This window comes from Ambystoma mexicanum, chromosome 11 (genome assembly GCF_040938575.1).
Source record: "Ambystoma mexicanum isolate Mex_15411 chromosome 11, UKY_AmexF1_1, whole genome shotgun sequence".
Classification (NCBI taxonomy): Eukaryota; Metazoa; Chordata; class Amphibia; order Caudata; family Ambystomatidae; genus Ambystoma; species Ambystoma mexicanum.
In genome coordinates, this window is record NC_090934.1 from 623,049,104 (window position 1) to 623,070,882 (window position 21,779).

Here is a 21,779-nt window from a genome sequence, read left to right on the forward strand (position 1 = left end):
GCGACTCGACTATATATTTGCTGCACCAGGGATAATTGGGGGAACTGACGCAGTCGGAATGCAAAGCGAGAGTCCTCTCAGACCACTCGCCACTGGTGGTAGAGTGGCAGTATTCACCACCCAGAGCACGTATCCCAACATGGAGACTTAGGGCTGAATCTCTGAAAGACACAGAATTCAGGGAGGACCTAATGAAAGACATAACAGAATACTTTGAACTTAACACAGGAAGCCTAAAATTGGCAGGGCCCAGATGAGGAGGCCACCGCCGGGAGCCCCCCCAAGACCGCTTATCGCCCAAATTTTGAACTACAGGGATAGGGAGAAAATCCTGGAGCTCTTCCGAAAAGGGGGCATGATACAAAGAGCATCTGAGTCTATCACGGCGTACCCTGGTTATACACTCCTGGTGCAGAGAAGGCGACTGAAATAAGTAACAATCAAACGACAACTGCACAAAGCGAGCTACAGATACATGCTGATGTACCCGGTGAAACTGAAGGTGTTCAACAAAAAAAGGGCCATATTTTCTGAGACTCCGGAAGACGCGACAGAGTGGCTAGATGCACAGAATTGTCCAGCAGGATCAGTCGACCAGATGGAGGGCACTACGGACATGTGAGGCTGCGGCTCCTGGGACTGAGGTGTTGTATAATAATGTGACTTTGGGACTTGAATATAAGACAGCGCGTACCATGATTGGGAAGTACTGCTAAAATGCAGGCGCGCTTAGTATACTGTGGCATAAGTATGGGAGATACAGAGAAAACACGCTTTTTACCCCAATAGTTGGTTTAGTTGGGATACCAGTAGGGAGGTATCCCCCTGCTGAGTTCCATGTACCGGCGGAGGCAGAGAAAGGACTAGATGCGGGGTAGCCTGAGATCCAGGGATGGAGCTGGGCAACAGTTGGGGATGGGTAGGGTGGTGGGTGGGAAGGGAGTTGGGGAATTTAAAGGGGTGATTAACAAAGTTGGGGTACGAGCCAATACCTACGGAACACCGAACTTGAAGCGAAAGACAAGGGAGGACAGGGGCGGAACAGGATATGGATGAGATGGGGGACCTTAAGATTGTGATCTGGAATGTCATGGGGCTTAATAGATATTTGAAGAGGAATACAATCATGTTGTATCTGAAGAGACAGAAAATTGATATTGCCTTGCTACACGAAGCTCATCTGACTAAAGAAAAACTAGACACTGTGGGAAGGAAATGGAAAGGGACCACCATTGGAGCAACTTATTCGGCATACACCTGGGGGGCTATTACGTGGATAGCACTCCATGTCCCATTTAAGCTGCTACAGTCTAACATAGAGCCAGATGGGAGGATGGTACTAGTAAGAGGACTTGTGGAAAATAGAGAGCTGAGCATTATCAACACGTATGCCCCGAACCAAGATGCTACCGGCTATTTCAGATCCCTCTATGGCAAGATTAGCCCATATATAGGGGAGGCAGTTATATGGGGGGGACTTTAATTGCACGTTAGATCCCAAGGTTGATAGATCTGACGATAAAATGGAGAAACCCACCCCGGTAGGCAGAGCCCTGTGAACCATACTGAGCGATTTTCAACTAGAGGATGCACCACCCACAAGATAGACAATATTCTCATTACTCAGCCCCACATAACTTGCACACGTGGCTCGACTATATATTTGCAGCACCGGGGATTATGGGGGAATTGACGCAGTTGGAATACAAAGCGAGAATCCTCTCAGACCACTCGCCACTGGTGGTAGTGTGGAAGTATTCACCACCCAGAGCATGTATCCCAACATGCAGACTCAGGGCTGAAGCTCTGAAAGACACAGTATTCAGGGAGGGCCTAATGAAAGACATAACGGAATACTTCAAACTTAACATGGGAAGCGTAAAATCGGCAGGTACATTATGGGAGGCATTCAAAGTAGTGGTGAGAGGGGCAGCAATATCTAAATCCAAGTGCCTACAGGGGGAGATAACTCGTGAATTACATAAAGCAGAAGAGAAGCTGGAGGCAATAATACGTAAGGGTGAGCATTCCCCAGAGGAGTTTGGGACCACTAGACAACATCAACAGGACTGCAGGGGCCACTGGGACAGATTATGTAACTTAATTATAAAAAATATGTTGAGAGGCAACACATGGAGGGAGATAAACCCAGCAGATTGTTAGCCTGGCTGTATAAGAGTGAGACACCATGACAAGCAATCAGAGTGATAGGGGGGAGGGATGGAACATTACTAGACACCCAAGAACAAGTGAACAGAGGCTTTCTAGAGTTCTACCAGCGACTGTATATGGACGTAGATGAGGGTGGGGAAGGTGAAGTGATTAGAAACACTAGAAGATATCGGATTTCCCAAACTGGAGGCCACCTAAAGGGAGAACCTAGAGGCCACGATCACGTTGGAAGAATTAGAGGCAGTAGTCAAGCTTTTACCTACTAGTAGGGCTCCGGGGCAAGATGGACTCCCTAGCAAGTTCTACAAAATGTACAAGGCAGAGTTACTCCCCCCAATGCTAGCAATATTGAATGAAGCATTGGAGGTGGGGACATTGCCCGAGTCCCTGACGGAGGCAATTATCAACCCGCTTCTCAAGCCTAATAAACCATGCATGGACTGCGGGGCATATAGGCCACTGGCCATGCTTAATCAGGACTGCAAGATACAGAAGGCAGTACTAGCAAACAGGCTGAGACCGGTCACCAATAAACTAACACATCCTGATCTGACAGGGTATGTGCCGCTCAGAACCATATCTGACAACCTTAGAAGGCTCCATTATGTTATAGACCAAACAGAAAGAGACCCCCCGGAAGTGGCTATCATCTCATTAGATGCAGTAAAGGCCTTCGACTCTGTCAAGTGGCCTTGGCTGATGGTGGCCTTGAAGGAATATGGGCTTGGGGTCACGTATTTGAGGTGGGTCCGACTGTTGTACAGTAAGCCACTAGCTCGAGTCAAGAAAGGGGCGATCATATCAAACCGGTGGCAACTCGGTAGAGGTACAAGACAGGGTGGCCCATGGTCCCCGATGCTGTTCTTTTTAGCGTTGGAACCCCTGGTGATATATACCTAAGGCAACCATTTGGAGAGGTGGGTATCATCTTATATCAATGTACGCTGATGATATGTTATTGTATCTAAAATACCCCGAAGAGAATTTGCAATATGTTCTGGAAGTAATGGAGCGATACGTGGCACTGTCTGGCATCACAGTGAACCCTAAGAAATCATATATATTCCCCCTAGGTAGATATAGGGGGATACCGCGAGATAAATTGTTGCTATTGCAAATACAGTGGGAGACCGAGACCTTTAGATACCTGGGGATTGATGTGTCACAGTGTCAAAGTTGAACATAAACTAAACACAGAGAAGGCGATGGGGAGCATTGAAAACAGTATGAAGTTCTGGGCCAAGCTCCCTTTGACTATGATGGGGAGGGTGGCACTGTTGAAGATAGTGGTGCTGCCCAGGCTGTTACACTACTTTGTGAACATACCATATATGATACCCAAGCGCTCTTCATTAAAATCCAGGGCATATTCAGGGGGTACATTTGGTGTAACACTAGAAACAGAATTGGACTGCCCAGTACTTACCCCCCTTTCTTGCTGCACTTGCACGTTCTGAATACTCACAAGGCATGGCAGGTTCATACTTTCCCTCCTCCCCCCACTGCTCTTAAATATTGCATTGTAATGTATTGAAATTAATTTCCCTCCCTTGTCCCCTCCCTGCTCTGTGGGCACTTTGAAACAGTATGTTCTTATTGTATAAGCGCCTAACAAGCAAACAATAAATAAATAAAATAAATGAAGTCATTGAGTGAATGTGATAAGTGTGATATTCTAGTCAGAGTTGATTTTAATTCTGTGTGCAGAGTTAGTGGTGTGGTAATGTAGGGGTAGCGTCCAAGAAAAAAAACCTGAAAGATAACCTTAAAAAGGTAAACATAGCAGCAGACAATGATGATATTAAAAGTGTAAAAATGACCAAGCCTAGACAGAGATATCCAAATTGAGTTAAAACTTGATTGGTGCAAATTGTTTTGAGAAAAGAAAATTATGAGTGGTAACACATGGAAAACCTGGGTGAACTCTTGGGGCCTGCAACCATTAAATAGAAATGCAACAGGGGTTTTAGAATAACCGGTCAAATGGCACTATTTGTCATGCATTGATTATATCTTCTCTACTGATAAATTGTTCTCTGGGTGTACGAGGCAGCCCATCCACTCTGAGCATGCCCCACAGGCAGCCCATCCTCTCTGACCATGCCCCGCAGGCAGCCCATCCACTCTGACCACGCCCCGCAGGCAGGACATCCACCCTCCCCATGCCCTGCAGGAAGCCCCTCCACCGTGACCATGCCCCGCAGGCAGCCCATCCACTCTAACCATGCCCTGCAGGCAGCCCATCCACCCTGACCATGCCCCGCTGGCATCCCATCCACCCTGACCATGCCCTGCAGGCAGGCCATCCACCCTCCCCATGCCCCGCAGGCAGCCCATCCACCCTGACCATGCCCCGCAGGCAGGCCATCCACCCTCCCCATGACCCGCAGGCAGTCCATCCACTCTGACCATGCCCCACAGGCAGCCCATCCACCCTGACCATGCCCAACATGCAGACCATCCACCCTGACCATGCCCAACATGAAGCCCATCCACTCTGACCATGCCCCGCAGGCAGGCCATCCACCCTCCCCATGCCCTGCAGGCAACCCATCCACTCTGACCATGCCCCACAGGCAGCCCATCCACCCTGAGCATGCCCCGCAGGCAGCCCATCCACTCTGACCATGCACCGCAGGCAGCCCATCCACCCTGACCATGCCCTACAGACAGCCCATCCACCCTGACCATGCCCCGCAGCCAGCCCATCCACTCTGACCATGCCCTGCAGGCAGCCCATCCACCCTGACCATGCCCCGCAGGTAGTCCATCCACCCTGACCATGCCCCGCAGGCAGGCCATCCAAGCTACCCATGCCCCGCAGACAGCCCATCCACTCTGACCATGCCCCGCAGGCAGCCCATCCACCCTGACCATGCCCTGCAGGCAGCCCATCCACCCTGACCATGCCCCGCAGGTAGTCCATCCACCCTGACCATGCCCCGCAGGCAGGCCATCCAAGCTACCCATGCCCCGCAGGCAGCCCATCCACCCTGACCATGCCCTGCAGGCAGCTCATCCACCCTGACCATGCCCTGCAGGCAGGCCATCCACCCTCCCCATGCCCCGCAGGCAGTCCATCCACTCTGACCATGCCCCGCAGGCAGCCCATCCACCCTGACCATGCCCAACATGCAGCCCATCCACCCTGATCATGCCCAACATGCAGCCCATCGACTCTGACCATGCCCCGCAGGCAGGCCATCCACCCTCTGCATGCCAAGCAGGAAACCCATCCACTCTGACCATACCTCACAGGCATCCCATCCACCCTGACCATGCCCCGCATGCAGCCCATCCACTCTGACCATGCACCGCAGGCAGCCCATCCACCCTGACCATGCCCCACAGACAGCCCATCCACCCTGACCATGCCCCGCAGGCAGCCCATCCACTCTGACCATGCCCCGCAGGCAGCCCATCCACCCTCACCATGCCCAGTGGGCAGGCCATCCACCCTCCCCATGCCCCGCAGGAAGTCCATCCACCCTGAAAATGCCCCGCAGGCAGGCCATCCAAGCTACCCATGCCCCGCAGGCAGCCCATCCACTCTGACCATGCCCCGCAGGCAGCCCATCCACCCTGACCATGCCCTGCAGGCAGCCCATCCACCCTGACCATGGCCCGCTGGTAGGCCATCCACCCTCCCCATGCCCCGGAGGCAGGCCACATGGCACCACGCACTTGGGAGCCCCAACTCATGTCCCACTCACATTGATGGGCACCTGCCAGCAGGCCCTGACACATTTCCCCCCACCCCATTGATGGGCACCTGCCAGCAGGCCCCGACTCATTCCCCCCCTACACCACCCCCATTGACGGGCACCTGCCAGCAAGCTCCAACTCATGCCCCCCACCCCACCCCCATTGACGGGCACCTGCCAGCAGGCCCTGACACATGTCCCCTCACCCCATTGACGAGCACCTGCCAGCAGGCCCCGACTCATGCCCCCACCCCACCCCACCCCCATTGACGGGCACCTGCCAGCAGGCCCCGACACATGTCCCACCAAACACCATGTCATAACAAAACAGAACCATGGCCCTAATGCCAACCCAAATCCCCCCACCCCCAGTACAAGCACACAACCATCCACTGCACCCACTACCTACTAAATTACCCATGCCATGAAAGTCTGAAAACAACCAGCATGGCCATGAATAGAGGTTCAATCGAGCCACACAGTGGCAACACATGACTGGGGCAAAGCTCATAGAGACATGCACAAAACCAATGAGAGTAGACCACACCAATAATGAAGAAATAGGAACTGTATTAAAAAGTAAACAAAACGACATGATGAAAATCACACATGCAAATGAAGAAACAATGAATGCAATAACAAAAATAAAGAGAAATGCGATGAAAAAGAAAAATCCACAACATGAAAAATGAAAAGTGTTCCATCGCAAAAGTCCATAGAAAGTAAAGAAAAAATCAAAAGCACAAAAAAACATTGCTCCATGGGATGATGTAATAACGAAATTATGTACATGTCTGGTACTATTTACAATGAAAGTCAGAAGGGTCCATGATCCCAAAACAAAAGGAAACCTACCTAAAATCATATCTAAAATACAACTATATTCAAAAAGTGGAGCAAAGTCTGTGAACTCCACATAATAATAAAAACAAAATGAAAGCTAAACCTAAATAACTATATACAAAGGCGGCGGGCAAGTCCGACGGCTCACTTTTTCATGTCCTGGGCCGGGGCGTCATCGAACTCCACGTCGATGTTCCAGTGGCGGGCCTCTTCCCTGCCCTCGAGGTCTCGCAGGAATGCAGCCATGGCCTCCTCCAACTCCCTGCAAGTTGCCTTGAGGCACTCAGCTGGCCTCAAAGACCTGTGCATGGAGTTCTCCGCCCTGACCATTGTGAGCCGGGCCCTCTCCACCTGCTGCCGTTCCGCACCTATTCGATGGCCCAACCACTGCCACACGGAAGACACTCCCAATCCTGGGTCCTCCTGCCTGCCGGCCGATGTCTGCCCTGATGATGCAGAGGGCCCCGAGGCCACATGCCTCCTACGCCAAGCCTGCCGCTGCCTTTCTGCTGCCTGCCGCAACTACCACGACTGCCTCCGGATAGATGGCAACACCCGGGGCCATCGAGCAGATCCCCTGCTTGTATGTGCCTGCACATCATCCGTTGCCAGGGTCCAGTCACTGGGGTGACCACCTGTGCTGGAGCTCTGACTCCCGACTGTGGCAGGGATGCAATCTCCTCCAGGCTGTTTGCGTTGGTTGGTTTAGGTCCACAGGGGGCCCTGGTGGCATCTGGGCTGGAAGACGGCACGGAGAACAACTGGCGTATAGTGTGCACAGAGGAGGAGTGGGCCGCAAGACTGGCTGACACATGGAGGAAACCCCTGACCATGATCCCTCCCAACTGGGCCATGTTGGCACACACGTCATCACAAATGTCACGTGTGCGTAACAAGGCACCAATCAGGACAGACTCAATCCTGTCACCGGTCCCCACGTCCACAGGTAGAGGAGTGCCAGATAATGTGGACCTCCCCCCTACCTGCGGACGGGTCTGGGACGGGGCATCCCTGCTGGTGCATGGTGATGCAGTCACAGTGTCAGGGACAGTCACATGCACAGGCCCCTACACGGCTACCTGTGCTGCCTCCTGCCCATGGACTGCACCACTTGTACCAGTGGTACCACCCCGCCAGGCTCCATGTGCGGCTCTGTAGCGGCCTTCTTCTCCTCTGTACACACCACCAACCTGGATGGCTCTGCACCGTCTTCCGCCGTAGCAAGCCCCTCTGGGGGCTCACCCGCCCCTTCGACTTCAGCCGTAGTGGCGGACGCGGCACCAGTCCCCTCGCTCCCGGATGATGGAATTTCCTGCCGCTTTCCTCCACAGCGCCATCTCCGCCCTCTTCTTCACTCGCTGCTGTGTAAAGGGAGACATTGAACACAAGCATCAGGGTACTGTACAATAGTCCCCTAGACAGAAAGCAATAGCACATGAGTGGCATTGTCAAATGTCTCTTCCAACATGTCCTTCCACAACACATGGCATTGACCAGTCACTCACACACTACTCAGACACACGAACATGTACAACATGCATGTCCATGACAGCAACACCCATATCTCACACCCCAAACATGTCCAAGTACAGACACAGGCATGCATACATGTATGCATTCCGCATGCTGCTCCACATGATGCATTGTAACACATACACCATCCATGTGGGTCACGCCTGACTGGACTCACATGCAGCACCATCATGTCCCTGCACAAACACATCCATACATGACCCATGTCGCACATACAGCCAAGTAGCTAACTACAAGCACACTGCAGCATACACTGTTTAAAACGGGAATGCATGGGCACATACCGCTCGACTCCAGACGGGCCTGCATCCTGAGGATCTGGTGATGAAGCACTGGGCGAATGCGCTCCAGAACCCTCATCTGCTGGGTTGTAAGGTGCCGGGCCTTCTTGAGGGTCCTGGACTTGTAGTACTCCCAGCGCTTCTGGACGTCTTTGATGTTGCGGGGTGCCACCCCCTCCATTTTGATGGCACCCACTATGTCCTTCCAGATCCTCTTCCGTCCTTCCTTGTCGGCGCGCGATGGTGTGAAGAGGGCATCATAATACACCAGGACTTGCTCCACCAGGATGCCAACTTCATTAGCACTGAAGATGGCAGTCCTCTGCTTACCTGCTGGGGGGTTGTCACTGGTGCCGGATGGTGATGTGTCAGACATGGCAACCTCCGAGGCAGGTGTGGGTGGGCAACTGGGTCCTGGGGCTGGGATGTGGTGCGATGGGATACCTGTTGGGAGTCTTCTGTTCCAACAGGGGTGGTCACAGCAACTGGACCCCTGCAGATGGCTGATGTTCAGGCACCAAATGGCAGGGCACTGTTGGCAGCAGGCAGATAGGCAGGCAGGCAGCAGCAGATGTCTTGTAGGAGGCTCCCGGTGGCTCTGGGGGGGAGGAAAATGGCCTTCTGGGCAGGAGCATGGTGTTGTGTGTGTTGTTGCATGGACAGCTTGATGCAGAGTGAATTGGCACCTGAAAAAACAGCACGTGCGCATGTAATCTGAGGAAAGGGCCTTAGTGCGTGTTACTGGTCCGGGTGGGTCTGCAGCGCGCTGTACGTGCTTTCAGTGGAGACCGACGCGTGTGTTTTTCCTACTTTGGGGTTCACACGTGATTACTTCACAGCGGTTACAGTGCCTACGCATATTGCTTTTCCACGCAGACGGTGAGTCGTGCACGCTATTGCGTGCTATTTTTTCCATTGCGGGTGCCCCTGTTTGTCGCATACCCCATTTATTGAGGTCATAGTAGCCCGCGTGTTAATCGCGTATGCTTCATTGTGTTCCTGGGTGCTACAGCAGACTGCATGAGATTTTTTTACACGCATGTGGCCTACAGGGGTTGCGTATATGTTTTTATTGTATTTTTGGGGTGCCTGAGCATTGCGTGAATGTCATTTATCCCCAGGGTCCACAGGCAGCCTTGCAGGAGCAGAGGGGTTCGTCTACCATCACGTACCCTGCCCCCTTCACCCCAATTGACCAGGACAACTGTTCAGTGCAGCTCTCATTGGCATTGTTACATCAGTGCCATGGTTGTGAGGCCACCAAAGGTTATGGGGGGTTCAGCTGGATGTCCTTCCAGTGTTGGGAGTGGTTGGGCACTTGGCTGGTGTGACCAGGGAATTTGTGGAGTCCAGGGTGGCCAGGGTGGCCGTAGAGCGGGAAGAGGCAGGGATGCACCACAGGGGCAGGATGTCCAGTCGCATGCTGGTGCAGCCATGCCACCACCCCCTGCGGCTCCAGGTGATGCTGCTGTTGCATCCGACCCTGGCACCCTTGACACCCGACAGTAAGTAACATTTGCTGACACGGACCCACCGGTAGTGGTAGCTGCAGGTGCAGCTGTGGCATCCGCCACACAGCCTGCCACCCGCCAGGGTTACTTGTAATATGGCGGTACGGTATGGACAGTGCCAGTGACATACTGGTACCATCTCTGGTGTATCGCCATACTCATAATGACCCCCCCTTTGTATGTGTGGGAGATTTTTGCCAAGTGAGTTCATCAGGTACCATGTCAGGTGTGAATGTCTCATGCCTGTTTACATTTTTCACGTTGCACGTAATTACGATTGTGTCATGTGTTGTGCATTTGGTTGGCTGTTCAGCTGTTGCATGCCATGGCATGGCATAGAAGACAGGGGTCATGGGTGTTGGGAGGGTTTGGGTGACATACCAGTGATTTACATGGCCTGTTTTGCATGGGGGTGGTGGGATATGCACCTTGCATGTGTTCCTTTTGGTCACACAGGATTGGTTAAGTTTAAGTAGCTAGGGAGGCACACAATGTAGCACTTCCGTAAACATTCTCAGGGTGGTAAAGTTGTGACAGTTGACTGTCTCTTTGTTATCATTGATTGTCACCTGGTATGTGCCAGGCCTGTGTGCACTCCGCAGGGGTGGGAGTTTAGGTAAAAAATGTGGCCACAATCTGGGTCCGGGCTGCCTCGCCACATGCCCTTTTCCCTCCCATGAGCAGCACCTATGCCTGTGGTTGGGGATGTGGGGGCATCACCATGTCCTCCGGTACGCCCGCCGTGTTGCAACATTGTGCAGGACACATGCTGCCACAGTCATCAGGCACACTACTGGGAGTGCATATAGTAGCTGGCTGCCAAAGCGGTCAAGGGAGTGGAAGCGTGTCTTGAGCACTCCGAATGTGCGCTCCACTATGCCCCTGGTTGCAATATGGGCTGTGTTGTATCTTACCTGGGGTGGTGTGGTGGGGTTTTGTATTGGCGTCATCATGTGGTTGCTCAGAGGGTAGGCGCTGTCCCCCGGGGAGGTGAGGATGGTTGTCATTAGTTGGGTTTGTGTATTTGTCTGTGTGTGACATGCATGCATGTGCACTGACATGTATACTCACCAATGAGCCATGTGTCACCGTGCTTCCCAGCTTCACGATCCCGGCTCAGGGTGGACATTCTGTATATGAAACTGTCATAGGTAGACCCAGGATAGTTTGCATAGACAGAGGTGATGATTCCATGGGCATCACACAACCTGTACGTTGATGGAATGCCAGTGCTTGCGGTTGCGGTAGATGTTCTCAGTGGCCCTAGGTGGCCGTAGGGCCACATGGGTGAAATCTATGGCACCAAGCACTTTGGGGAAGTGTGCCACCTTGTAAAAGTTCTGGATCAAGTCCTGCCTTTCTGCAGGAGTTCTGGGCATGTATATGTGCCTGAGGGGCGCACAGTGATGACTGCCAACACCTGGTGTAGGCAGCATGACTGCGTGGGCTGTGAGACACCCAAAACTATGGCAGATGTCCGCTGAAATGACCCAGTGGCCAAAAAAATGCAGGGCATTGAGCACCTTTTCCAAGGGGCTCAGTGCTTGGTAGCACAAGGTGGGTGATGTGAGGTCATCCTCCCACTCAGTGACCAGGTCTAGGATGATAAGAGGTGGAAACCTATACCTGCCATAGACCTGGTCATCAGACATCCCAAAAAGGCTGGGCCTGGGCAAAAAAATGCGGGGCTTGGCTATTCTCCTCCTCCTGCGGAGTCCCGCGATCAGTGCTGTGAGAAATGGGTCATTCATCGTAGCTGTACATACGTGTTTGTTGTTTGCGCACACTTTTATACTACGCGGGTGCACTTCCGCCTGCCTTCATGTGGCGGATGTGTGTTAGGGAGAATTCTCATTTATGGCTAATTTCCCTCACCTAGTGAGTTCCTCAGCAGCTTTGCTGGATTTCTGGGGTTTATTTTATCCACCTGGTAAGAGTGGGAGCCTTTTTTCCCACTCTTACAGTGTATTCTTTTGTGTATTGTACTTTTTGTGCTCATGGGCTATGGAGTGTCACCAACTCCCTAGGCATCATCGTTTTACTTGTGTGTCGCACAGCACCTTTAGTGCAGTGACACAGGGATGTCTTTTAGACTTCCCTTGTGAACTCCATTTCTGGGGATGACTACTGTCCCCCAGAAACATGTAAAGTTGCCATTAACTTTACTTTAGTCACTTTAAACCACAGACCCAGTACACCCCATCTTACATGGAGCATTGGAAAGGGTTAACTCTTACCCATTTTTGTTTGTGCCTCTTGGAGCCTTGTTTCACTCCCTTAATATTAAGACTTGGCTGGTGGCAGTGGTATCTACCCTAACTTTTCTACCGCGATTATCTTATATAACGTGGTAATATTTTAGGCTATTATAGTAGCCTCGAACATAAAACCTGCTTGACCATATAGGTTTTATTCTGGCTCTAGTTGGGTTTAGTCGGCATTTCTTTTTGTTAAAGTCTTTCTTGTTGTTTGTTTTTCGCACCAAACCAGGTTTGGTTCTCTTGTTCACCGTCCTTTGGCGCGCTTCTGCGAAGAAGCCCTCCTTTGGCGTGTGGGTGTCTAGGTGGCTGAATGGAAGGTAGGGGTTTAGTCACTCCCTGCACAGGGTCTCCTTGGAGACCCAAGTCGCACTTTGTGTTCATTGGCTGAGGTGGTTGTCCGGGCCGGACAACCCCCCTGCTGTGTGATTGACAGCCAGGCTGTGTGAATGGGGGATTTTGGCATAAAAGGCAGGACTCTTGGGCTGGAAGTCAGAGTCGCCACTGGAACTGCAAGAACTGAAGAGAAGCGGAGAAGAAGACAGCTGCTGCAATTCCCGGGTCCCAGTGAAGCCCTGCTGCAGTCCTATGCTATCTACCCTTCAACGACAGAGAAGATCCAGTCCGGAGTCTTCTTCCCTTGAGCCTGGTGGGATCAACCAGCTCACCTTCTACAGCCAGAGAATCCTCTTCTGGGTCGAAATCACTGCACAGAGCTGTAGTGGTCCGGATAGCCATCAGAAGAACCCTCTCCTGTTTTTAAGGAGCGCACCTTTTATTCCTCATTGCTTTGCTGCTGCTGGCCTCATCACTAGGTAGTGCAGATCACTCCAGATGTCCTCCTTCTTGTCCCCATGACTGAAACTTCAGGAACCGTGAGTCTGCAGGAACTACCTGGAACAACTGCCGTAGCACCAGCTTTCTTCATCTGAATAAGGTACTGTGTCCATTTGGTCGTTCTCCCAGTCCGACCTTGAGGAGTTGGAGTGAATCCTTTTCCTTTCCAAAAGCTTGCCCTTTCTTTCTTCTGTCTTATAACTTTTGCCTCCCTTTGACAATATCCAAGTAGTCGTGGCAAAGTAGATCTTGAACTGTTCTCACCGTGTGATCCTCGACAACAGAGCCCCTGCTCCATTGACACTGGCGCAGGCCTATTGACTTTTATCTGCCTTGTAGAACACGTCCTTTTGATCCTATTGCCTTGACAAAAGTATTGCCTATGATTTTTATCCACTATTCCCTTGTTTTAATCATTATTATTATTATTATTATTATTATTATTTTTATTGACTTTAGTTTTGTTTTAATTCTTTGTGCTAAGTCTGTTTGACTACGGTTACATTTCTTCCCGTGGGTACGCTTTTCTTTCGTAAACTCGAACTGTCATTAATGTCAAAAAGTGATTGCGTATTAACCCCCGTTAACGTCTTTGTTTCACAACACTGGTAATTCAAATCCTAATGTACTTACCTTGAATTGACCTGAACAAGAGGAATTGGTTGTGTGTAGTATATTTAGAGTGTGGTTTTATTTAATAGAAGTGAAGTGTTTTGTGAACAGATGGTTTAAAAATAAATGTACTTATATTTTTTAACCATAAACATGGAGTCAGTGTTTGCTTGAGTCACAGTAATTGTAGTCCTTTGTGTAATCCCTGTTACTGCTCATTTGCTCTTGAGATAAGTCCGGCTGCTCAGCCATCACTACCACTTTACTGTGTAGTATAGGCTTGTACCAAAGGTGAAATTGTACTACCACTTGTAGTCCTAATCTTATGTAGTGGTCCTTAAGGGTACTGCATATGATTCTGCCTAACAACGTGTTTACATCTGTGCGTGTCTTTTGGCGTGTGCAGGTTTCCCCTATTCGATTCCATGAATATGTGTAGTCGCGAGCATGTGAGCGTTCCGTGTATTTCCCAGCAGTACTTCCCCAGTTACGCCCTCATTTTCACACGTTCCCCATTCCGCGTGTTCCGTCCCCTTTTTGGTGTGTGCGCTACACGTTGAGCACTTTCGCTGTCTGCGTCTCGCACGGCGTCCGGGATGTCGCAGTTACGTGTGCGCCTATGTGCGCCAGGCGTGCCTTTAGCGCACATCCTGGGAAAAACACACGCAGGGCCTTCCATGAATCGCACGTGTGCACGTGCGCTAGCTTTTTCACGCTTTTTCGGCGCACATTTATTCCATGAATTACCCCATAAATGGCGACTCCCAAGTCAGTACTGTAATCTGTACAAAGCTGCCTTATCTGGGGACCCTGTTTCAGTAAGTACTGAAACTTGGACACTAATTATCAAATTTGAAAATATAAAGCTTTTGGTAAGTAGGGCTTCAAGCAGCCGGGATGAATGACCGAAGTAATGTGGTCTTTAAACAAGCACCAGACATTTTGGCAAATATATTATATATATTATTTCAAGACATAATAGCCAAACAGAAAATTCCAGATTCATGGAAACTGTCTGATATAATAACTATCTATAAAAATGGCAATGGGAAGTGCCCAAATAGATATTGGCCCATTCCATTGCTGGACGCAGACAGCAAGATGTTTGCAGCAGTATTATTGAGAGAGCTCAAGACATGGGCAACAAAGGAGGCATGTCTGAACAAACTTCTGCTGGGTTCCGAAAAGGCCACAGTACATCTCTCAACGGCATTATAACGCACATACTGTCCTACTCAGCAAAACAGAGTTTTGGCCAGGAGTTATTTACTGCAAGTATCGATCTTTCCATGGTGTTCGATCTGGTAAACCGCAATAATCTGACGCAGAAGTTGAAAAAATGGGTCCTGCATGAGGGCTCAGTGAATATTCTTATTTACATTCATTCAGACACATGTTGAAGGTCAGGTTGAGCATGCTGGCCCCCTGCTTGTTCAACCTATATCTATCGGACTTGGGGGGAGAAATTACCACATGCCGTTTGCGTATCCCCTAAAATCAGTGGCCACAATATGTGTTGGCTGGCATACGCGGACAATGTTCTTCTTATGGACCTTACTCAGCTGGGTCTGCCAAGGCTACTGAATTCCTTTTCCGCATATGTAGTGCAAACGACCTAAGAATGAATGCAGCAAAAACAAATCTCACAAGGTTTGGCAAGTTAAGAACCAGGGGCTACGTTTTTGAATGGTTTATTGATGACAGGACATTGGAAGTCACAAGTGACCTGAAGGATTTAAGCTACTAGTTACAATCTCACCCAACAATAAAGTCTACTCGTTCTGATCTGATTGCTAAAGCGAGTGCCTATATTTCACAAGTGAAGAGAATTAAATGTAGGTACTGTCACTTTACACTTTTCCACCTATCAATTTCTCTGTGGAGAGGTTATCCCATCCATACGGCCTGGAAAATAATCCTGTCATTGACAAGATAGACCTAAGCATTAATGAAGGAAACATATGGAAGGGTGCATTGAATGTGCCACTAAGAGTCCTGAATTATGTACTTCGACACAAGCTGGGTCTGATATAATTAAATTGGTGGTTTCAGTGGAAAAAGTTGTAACTATATTGGAACATTTCGCTACCAATAGAGAACTTGCTTTATGATGATTTGAAAATCGAGGGACTAAAAAGATATGCCTGACATGCACATTCAAGCAAAAGGTTGAATGTCTAATGAATAGCTGCGCCATCGCCAATCCTATCCTGTTGGAGAATGTATCGGAGGGAAAAAGAAGAATCATGAAGAAAAATTGGTGTGATAGTCAGGATCATACTCAAAGGTACACTTGAAGTGGGATCTGCAACTTCAGCACCAAATTCTGTTTGGCGTATGTAGTTATTACGATTCCGGCTAAATTTACTCCCAACTGGTCAGATTAAATCAATCAAAAGTAAGAACCATCCTTTAAATTACAGTTGTGAGTAATGTTAGGAGTTGGGAACGGTTGAAAATCTCAGACTGACATGGTATGTCACAATTAAGGCAGCAACACTTTGGTAAATGTATAACAGATCCAGTTTGACTTGGTACAGAAACGTTCTGGTAGCAAATTATTTTGGGCAATGAGTTGCACCTAACTTTGGTGCTCCTTAGCTGAGGCGTTGCTAGGGGGCGCTGAGGGGGCTATATCCGCTGATGTTTTGGTTGTAGCCCTGGATAGAAGCTCAGGAGCTACAACCAAAAGACAAGCTAGTCCCGAGTCTTGATAGTCCTGACATTAGTGTAGCCCCGGATCTTTTCCAGACCTAGCAACACCCCTGCTCCTTAGGTGTTTAAAGATCCTCCATCTAGCCGAATTAAGGGAAGGTAAGGAATAATCACTGCTGGGGATATGGCAAATATGGTCACACGCATCTTGCACTTTAAGGAAGTAGGGCACTTGTAATGTTTTCATTACTCCTTCTATTCGCCCGCCCAAAAGGGAAAAAAAAGATGCTTAAGCTGTGATATTTTTAAAATGTATTTTTAGGTACTTGAAAAAGTTGATATTTTGGTATGCAGTGATTTAAATGAATAGAAATAATGAACAACATTTATGTCCACATATTTATAGGTTTTTGGGGGTGGGGAGGGGATTGGGCTGGGAGTATAAATGAAGAGAAATGGGGGTTTAAGGAGGAACACCCAAATAAAAAAAATTAGAAATCGGTATGTTTTCATTCTAAATGTTTAGATATAAATGTTGTTAGTTATTTTCTGTTCATGAAATCAGATGTAACCGATATGTTGTGCTGTTTAATGAATGATGAAATGTATTTGTGGATTTTATGAATTTATATGTAAAGTGTGATTCGGATTGTAGATGCATTGTAGATGTATTTTTTCTTCTTTTATGCACACAGTTTGTTTTTAACCTAATGCACATTAAATAAATACAATCAAATAAGTAAAAAAAATACCCTTTCATTTTTAGGAGATGTGCTTCTGTGATGTAGCTGCAAAGCAGAATTCCAGTCACAGCTGCCCACCTCTGGAATAACCTGCCCACCCCTGGAATACACTTCCCGCCCATCTGCGGTCTGAGCCTCTCTACTGGCCCTTCAGGAAACACCAGAAAACCTGTATGTTTAATTGACTTTGATTTGGCCCTTTTTCATTCAACTTCTCTCACCCCATCCATTGGTGCCACTTCCGTCTCTCTTCAGCATTGTATTTTCTCCCTCAACCCCCCCCCCCCACCCACAAGCTTAGCGCCGATATGCCTGTTTTGGTTTTGTGAACTGTATAAATGTCAAAATAATAATAAAATAAAACTAAATAATATATTGTCCTGGCACAACAGTGCCACAAAAAGCTCCACTAATATAGAGCTGCACGCTCTAAAAAGAATTATGCAAGCCTGAAGGACACTTACAGATGTATGTATTTGGCCAAGGCAGGTCCCGATGATGATTCATTAATGTTTTAAAGTGAGAGTGGAGACATACTTCTATGTGGATGCATAACGGTGGCACATGTAAATAAGGGAACATCATTTGGCCCAAATAAAAATTATGGTGAAGAAAAAAAACATAATTTTCAGCTCCCTTCACAGAATTATCTTACTGGCAATCGTCTACACCAGGGGTCGGCAACCTGCATCTCTTCTTAGGTTTTGAACTCCCATGATCCCTCACCCTTGACTATGTTGACTAGGACTGATGGAGGTTGTAGTCCAAAACATTCTGAGAAATAAAGGTTGCAGACCCTTGGTCTACACTCTGTTTTGTAGTTGCCTGGTTCCAGTTTGAGGAGTTCTGTACAGTTCAAGTACTTGGTTGTTTGGTTCTGTTTCCAGGTTTATGCTCTCTTGTGTGTTTTAGTTGTCAATTGTTGTGCACATTTGTTTTAGTGTTTGGTCTAGGTGTGGTTAGTGTGTTAATTTCTCCATATAAAAAAAGAAACAAAATGTGCACCCTTTCCTTGGGGTGCATTTAATTTCTTACAGTTCTCTCGATTTCGGTTCTCTCATGGCTGTCCAGCACTTGGAGCAGAAGCACAATGGAGAAGAAGAAGAAGAGGAACAGTGTTTTTCTTCACGGGAGTAGAAGAAACCTGCCATGATTGATGATTGGTGGGAAATGTCATGCTGTTCATTGGGCTGGTATATAGGCCATGCACAATTACTGAAACACTGAGTTGGTGGAGGAGACTGTGGCATTGGGCAAGTCTCAAAGGAAGGTATGGGATGGCAGGTGGCGCCATCAGATGAGGATGCCAGAGAGACAAGGGAATAAGGGCTTCTTGTGGACACCCCCCTGGGACAAGGGAGGTGTGGCATCCTGAATACATCCCCATGGAGGCAGGCCTTGTTGAGGAGCAGAAGGTCATGTGCCTCACGTGGGAGGATAAGGTGGCTGCAGCAAGCACCTTGAAGGAAAAATGTGGGAAGAGTCCTGTCTGGGTGGGGCAGCTTTGAGACGACCTGAACTCCACCCAGCAGGATGAGTATCCTGAGGATGAGCAGGAGGTACTCGAGTAAAATCCTCAGAGGGAAGACCAGCCTGTGGAGTTTCCCAATTAGATGGTGGGCCTACCTTTGGGGGAAGAGTCACAAGAGGTGTGAGGAGGAAGAGAAGAGGAGGTGGTGGGGGAGGAGCCTTATTCTGTGACTGTTGGTGTGGAGGGGACAAACCAGGAGCAGGAGGATCTCATGGAGCTGCAACCTCTACCCATCCACACAGTTCACATAGTCTTGGGTGTGGGACTGTTCTGCCTTGCCGTAAGGAAATTATGCCACAGGATTTTGTCTGGGGTCGTCTTCACAATGGAGCACTGTGGGACGAGGATAAAAAGGGTGCATAAACAACAAATAAAGGGTGTTCCTTCAGCACACCATCCATGAGGAACTATGTTCACTGCTGAGGCAAACAAATGCACTAGACAAACAACTCCACTGCCTCTGCTGAGCCCGCTAATGGTCATGCTGCCACCACCACCCCTCCATCTCTGGTGAAGAGAGATCAGGTTCTACAAATTCCCTGGACCATTATGCAGGAAAGCAGTGACATTGGACCTGCCATAGCAAAATCCTACACCCTTCCAGCCTGCCCAATCAGCGCTAATGGCACCAGCAATGTTAGCCAGTGACACACACCCTGGGGAGAGACTGTATTCACAGAGGGACTGTCCACTCACGAGAGTGGTATCTATCAGTGGATGAGCTACCAAACGTTATCATGAGGAAAAGTATTTTGAGAGAGCTACAGGGTTTTAGTGGGAAGCTGAAGCCTGTAGAGAACTGGAGAAGTTTAGAACAAGATAACACATTGTGGGGGAGATTGAGAACTTTAGTGGACAGTTGCAGTCTTTAGGAGAGCCTAAGAACTTGTGTAGTTGGCTGTGTCCAGTCAGACAGCCAAAGATTTTTAATTTGCGACTGGACCCTGGAAAGAACCCGAGAACTTCAATGGGTGATTGTACAATGTGAGAGAACCTAACACATTAAGCTATGGCGGCACCCTGTGAGAGATCCCAATAAATTTAAGGGGCTTGCTGCTCCCTTAGAGAGATTGTGAACTTTTCACAAGTGGTGTTAATGACTGTGAGATAACACTAGAATTCCAAAACATTTCTGGCTCATACACAATGTCATGTGCAAATCAGCGACTTGCCATGACCTCTCAGTCATTACTACAGCTTTCAGTTTTCCAGCTATATGTGTATTGAACAACCCTGCTCTGCTTTTTGATGTCTGACCTATACCGGGCAACAAATCATCACCACCAGGTTGAACCCTGCTGCTGTAGTTGTGGATGCCCCTGCCTGCAATGGCCCCCTTGCACCACCTGCACTTGAAACCCCCACCAAGCTGAACCCTGCTGCTGTACTTTTTTGGATGCCCCTACCTGCTATGGCCCCCTGTCAACACCTGCACTTGACACCCCCACCAGGGTTAACCCTGCTGCTGCACTTGTTGATGCACCTGACCGCAATGGCCCCCGGGCCATACCTGAACTTGACACCACCACCAGGCTGAACCCTTGCTGCTGTACTTGTAGATGCTCCTGCCTGCAACGGCCCCCTGGCACAACCTGCAATCGACACCCCCACCAGGATGAACCCTGCTGAACACCTGGCCTGCATCTGCCCCACCATATACATGATGAACTTCTACTACAGCACCTCCTATCATCCCTCACCTTATCCCCTTTCTTCCTCTGTGCTGCCCTCCTTCTAGCTGTCTCGAGACAGAACATCAGCTGCCTCAACCGCACTACCTCTGTCAGCTCCCCTCCCCTACTCAAATTGCCTTCCAACGCCTCTCCCATCACTGCCCTCTTTGCACCCTAATCAATGAACGATCTATGGTAGCACATGCTACGGATATACAGGACCGTATAATTAAAAACAGCATTGATATCCTGGCCGTCACAGAAACCTGGCTCACCCCATCTGCTGGCCCCTCACTCTCAATCTCTATACCCCCCTAGCTACACCATATTGTGCAACGACAGACCTAACAGAAAAGGCAGTGGAGTTGCCTGTATCTACACAGACTCCATCGCCCCTTGACCAATATGCCTTAAACTCCACCAGCCTCTGACACTGTGAAGCCATCTTGGCCAAACTGCACTGCTCACCTGATTCCACCATCACTATCCACCTAATCTACTAATCCCCTGGTCCGGTCGCCACTTTTGAAGCAGATCACGTCCAGCACATATCTTCTACCCTTAAATCTACCTCCCAACTCCTCATCCTAGGAGACCTTAACTTAGGTTTCAATTGGATCCTGACACCTACACTCTAGCTAGCTGTCACGCTCACCTGGTCTCCACGGGGGCGTAGCACGTAGCTGTATGAATGATGTCTGCACTGGCGTGGTTCTGGTGGTATGATGATGTCCTCTCCCCTGTTATCACCCCAGGAGGCATTTGTCTGCAATGTTGAAACAAGATATTAGCTTTTGAGTGGGGGGCTGGATTGGTCCCACCTCCTTCAACCTCCCGATGTCCAACTCCTCTTCTGGCTCACCTTTTAGTTTTGTGAGGTTGGCTCTCCGTCCTGCTTGACTTTCAGCCGGGGTGCAGTAAGCTCAGTCTTTCTCCGGACACAGTTACTTCACTGATCCAGAGTGGCTGTTGCTGTGTCTGGAATATCTGGATTAAGCAAGAAAGTCTCTATGCCAATGGATGCTTGGTATAGGTGCTCAATGTCTTTATTTCCCAAGGTTTAAATGTGTTTTGTCTTTCTTGCAGGTGCGGATTGGTACGGAGGTTTGGATGAAGATTTGGCTCTCCTAGGATGCTGGGCAGGTTATCTCCAGGTGAGTATTAGCGTGGATGAGTGGCGCTGGATGACTGAATAATAGTTCATTTTTGTTTTGTGCGCGATTAACTTGCTGTTTTCTGTTCTTTCTATGCAGGCGCGGCACGGCCCCAGGAAGATGGATGGAAGAACCACTCCAGAGGAATGAAGATGCGCGGGTGAGTATTGGAGGCCTGTGTGGATGTCCTCTTCCCAACTAGGACGGCGATCTGAAGATCAGCTGAAGGCGAGACCAGTGGATGAGAATTGCAGCTAAGGCCTTTGTCGCTG